Here is a 5,000-nt window from a genome sequence, read left to right on the forward strand (position 1 = left end):
ACCAGAGGCCATCAGAACACTGGAATGCACATTCATATTAGTGAGAGATCATTAACTTGTATCGTAAAAAACTCACATTGAATAACAAATTCCACATTCATACAAATTCCCCCCCAAAAAATCACAACAACGCAGTTTTACATAAATGTCACTTTATCTCTGTCTGTCTCTGAATACTGCTATGAAGACATGGAACTTCATCATGGGAACCAAAAGGGGATGAAATAACTCCTGGTCTTACTGTAACTGGTGGGGACCTCTGAGTGACAAATTCAGTGCCAGATTTGTGCATCTACGTCTGTCACTACAGTAGGTGGTGATTCACCACAACTGAGTAGTAGGACTTATGGGCACCCTTGAGACCAACATACACAAGCATTTCATAATCTTGGGTGCAACGGTTAGCGGATTATTCAGCAAAAATGTCTTTCAGTGGCTTTCGGGGCACCCAGCACAGGGGTGGGGGGGAGTGGCCCCTGGGGACCTAAAGCTTCTACTCCCTATCAGCCTAGTGGGGTACATACTGTACAGTAATTTCAATTTCAATTCAATTCAATTTAATTTCACTTTACACGTCTCATGGCGCTTTACAGAGTGTTAAACATTCAGAGACCACCGCAAGTACCACCAAGGTTTATGTGCCCTGGTCTTCTGGAGGGGGGGGGGGGGGGGGTCATATGACCACACTTCTCTTGTGCTGGCGGTGGTCATAGTGAACATACTGTGTTAGCTTTCTGTATCAGCATGTGTTGCTTACTTGCGGTGGAAATGCCAAAAGAGCAATGGGTCATGATTGTTTTGCCAGACATCCCATTACTGTAAGACTTTGTTTGCATCTAATTACTCAGATACCGTATTCATCAAGTGCTGGCAATGCACAAATTATATGAAAACCACAGAGGAAGCAACTTTTGGCCTTTTCAGGGAGTACAATGTAATAGGGTCTCATTAAAAAGGGCAGAGCTGCGTCTCATTTGCTAATGACACATATGTTCATTACTGTAGATGTGTATGCTAATTGAGTTCACATTCCTCAAATGTTCATGATGTAGCTATGAAGAAAGCTGTGACTAATTTGGAATGGATTCAGATGCAAAGATGGTGTTAAGAGTTCATGCAGTTAGAATTCCATCACTGTTTCAGTTCATAATTACCTCCGCCAAGGAGGTTATGTTTTCATCGGGGACTGGCGTATGTTTGTCTGTTTGTTTGTTTGTCTGGAGGTCTGCACTCTCTGAGTGCTTTTCTAGTTTGCTATTGTTTTTGGTGAGGTTGCATGATGTGGGCAGGATGATGACGTTCTCACCAGAGGGCAGGTTTAATAGGTAGTTGAAAATCACACCCATGCCCGCTCTCCCTGTCAGACGTCTACAGAAATAATTGCCTGGCGGCTTAAACTTGGAGCACCTTTCATGTTTGCTGACTCGGTCAAATTCTGTGGAGTTAATAGAGGAGCATTAGAGACACTCTCTCTCTCTCTCTCTCTCTCTCTCTCTCTCTCTGGCCCATAATGAGTAAGCAGCAGATTTACTGTTCACCTTCGTCTCTCCACAGCTGGCGTCTGGCCATGTCCCCTCAGCCCCCCCACAGAGATCACCTGGGGGCCCAAGGGCCTTGCTCCAGCACATTACCCTAGAGCTGCTCAGTCCAATGACGTTTACACATACAAAATGCCTGCCTAGAAAGTCTTGATATCACTGGGCTGTCTTATCTGTCTGGACTTCTATCGACAACGTTTATTTCCCCTATAACGTTGTTGGGCTTATCCATCTTCATGGATTACACTGGCTTTTGATACAGTCTGCCGTTGATATTGATATTGATTATACAGTGCCATGCAATTCTACACACCCAAATTGTACATCTGGTGAAGACAACAACAAGCCGATGACAAGACAGATTTCTACTTTATGGTCTTTATTTTATTTGGTTCACAGTAGAGGTGTCATTTCAACCAAAAATAGGAAAAGGGACAGAGAGAATGTGACAATAGAACAGTGTGTTGGACCTGGAAAGAAATGTATCAAACTTTTCTACAGTAACCAGAGACCAGAATGACATGCAGCAGTTTCCGCAAGTCACGATGAAATCACACTAGTGAAAACAATAGGGACGTACGGACTCTCTCACAGACTCAGCTGTGCATTCCTGGGTTAACTAGTTTTGATATTAATGTTTTAAAGTTACTGTTATTGTCATTGTAACTGTTGGGTTGTTTGAGATAGATAGATAGTTAGATACTTTATTGATCCCCAAGGGGAAATTCCAATGTATTACACTTAAATTAAATTAAACTATTCAGATTATATCAATTATAATCTAAATTTGACAGGATCTCATTTAGCACAGCTGATCTAGCTGTTCCTTATGGGAGCACATGGCTGAAGGAGAAGCTAGTTATAACCACACTGATGTCAAGGGAAAGGTCTCTGGTTACTTTTAGTTGAGTACCTTACAACAAAATACATCTTCCATGTTAGTCACAGAGGAACCAACTATAAAGCAGTTTAAAGCTTTTGAGTTTCAGGGAAAGACACACAAAAAAGGAACGGCATCAGAGAAAAGAAAAATACACATATTAAAGCATTGCTTTTCTCATTGGTACAAGCATTCAATTTCTACTCTTCTACAAGTTTCTTCATTGTTTCTAATCCAGGGGACATGTTGGGCAAAAGGTTGTGTATGTTACTTCTGTGTTGCTGAAATCTAAATAAATGGCTCATTTCATCCCACTAGCAGCATTGAAATAAAGTTAATGCATGAACATATCTGAGAAGTGACTGAGGAGAGTGTACGGTAAGTGGGCTCATGTGTGTGGAAATCGGGCCTTCCAACACTCGTATACTGTACGTAAGGTCTCAGCATCACCCTTATGGCTAAATCCTATATGGCTTCTCAAAGCAAGTGTTACGTTACAGAGAAATCAGTTAGCTGCCAGCTAATGGAATACATTAAAGAAGCCAAAAAGAAAATTTCTTCAAAAAGCGGAATTGGTGAAGTGGAATTCCACTGCATCACAACATCAGAAAAGCTGCATGTTGTCTAATAATACTAATTCAAACTGCTTCAATATTCTTTCATCTTCTTGAATTTTGACCATTGAAAATTATGCGTTATAAGAACAAACTGAAAAAGGCATATTGTGTCACATACTGTAAGTGTGTCACATATCCTCATTTGCAAGCCTTATGTCATACGACCTTTTGCCATCAACACACTAATTTATTCGCAACATTTCTATCCCACAAATTTGTATTTATCTCAAACGACTACAGAGAAAACAAATGGAATGGGGGAAAACCAACCAAAAATCAGAAAGTAGAGGGGAAACAAATGACAATAATTATAATATTAATAACAATAACATTTTAAAAATGAACTTATTAATATGGCAAATTTGGCAATATTTCCCATTCACAGCAGAACAAACAATTGGTGTGTGGGAAAACCATATAATAAGGAAAGCAAAAAGAGTTCTATAAAAAAGAACAGCCAATTATTTTTTCTTTTTTTTAAGAAAGTTTTTTTTTGCTTTTGTCACTTTGTTCTGAAATGTGGGTGTATAAATCTGTGTGTGACTTCTTTTGGCTTAAATATCTATTTTGTAAAAAGATCCCACTTTCTAAAATTGGAATAACTGCAGCAACCTTGATGACAGAAGGGAGGTGTTGTGCTTGGTGGGGTGGGGAGGGAAGAGGGGCAGTGGGTCCTCCCCTAACACTGCAGCACTGAAACAAACACGCTTCAAATGGAGGCAATGAGAGGCTGTGACTTATGACTGCCTGACAGGAACTTGGATGCAGTCTCCGTTTGAGGGAGCTAGTCTGCTTGGGCTTAATAAATCTCCTGAAATTGAAGAACTATTTAGCCAGGGGGTGCATCGCTACATTAGGGGAATATTGAAAAGGACTCTGCAGAGTGTGGGCTTGGCAAATTACAGACCAAGCAACAATAGACAGACGTACAGTATCTCACTCATTTCACAAATCGGTTTCCCTCTGTTTCAGCTATCTCCCTCCTGTGATCAAGGTCTGGCAACACTGTCAGCAATCCTGGGAACACTAAAATACACAGCGTGTAGTATACAGTAGCGCATACTACAAATAGTTCAAATATACATACACACTTCTGTGCTTCTGTGGTGACATGAATAAAATGAACATGTTGGTGTTAAAGAACATAATTATTTGGTCATAGTTTCGCTATTATTTGACAGTTATTTGGCAATATCAACTCCATCAACATACAGAGAAAAGCAATTATTATTTTCTTTCTGACGCGACATATGAAAATATATAATTTTCACGAGTTATTCTTCAAAAGTTAGACATTAATTTTAAAACAAACAAAGTCTGTCATCCATCAGAAGTCGACCATAAAAGAGACAAACGCAAAGACTTGGAAAAGCTTCTGTTCGCACTAATTCATGTTTCAACGCTATTAGTATCTATAAGGTATGCGCTTTTGGCTTTGGTTAATGGTGGTATGCTATCCTTTAGCCTCCTGGTCTAGACATTTATTTAAGTGATGGCTACACCTGAAAACATTGGAACGACACCTCATTAAAAAACAGTAGAAAAGGAAAGTAACACTTTGAAAAGGAAGAAAACCATAACAATTTAACTTCTTTGGATATCACTCAATATGGTTCTCGCTGAGCTTTTGGAATGGTTGGTTGGTTAGAGAGAGGTCTGTATATCGAATTAGCATCAGAATCATGCCCGGTGTTTTTCAAAAGCAACAGTACTGACAAATAGTACAAAGTAAAGAAATACAATCCCCAAGGAAACCTCACAAAAGGGTTAGGGAAATTCTTCAAAACAACATTAGGTTTCCAGGAAGAAAACAACAGTTTAAAAAAATCTCATGGGCAAACCAGTATTGTTTATCTTCTGTGAGGACGCAGGAAAGGGCAAGAATGCATTTTGGTACACCAATGCTGGTGAAATACCATTCTTTCATGTCCATACTTTCCAGCTTGTGTGTGTGAGTGTGAGTGT

This window comes from Sardina pilchardus, chromosome 6 (assembly GCF_963854185.1).
Source record: "Sardina pilchardus chromosome 6, fSarPil1.1, whole genome shotgun sequence".
Lineage (NCBI taxonomy): Eukaryota > Metazoa > Chordata > Actinopteri > Clupeiformes > Clupeidae > Sardina > Sardina pilchardus.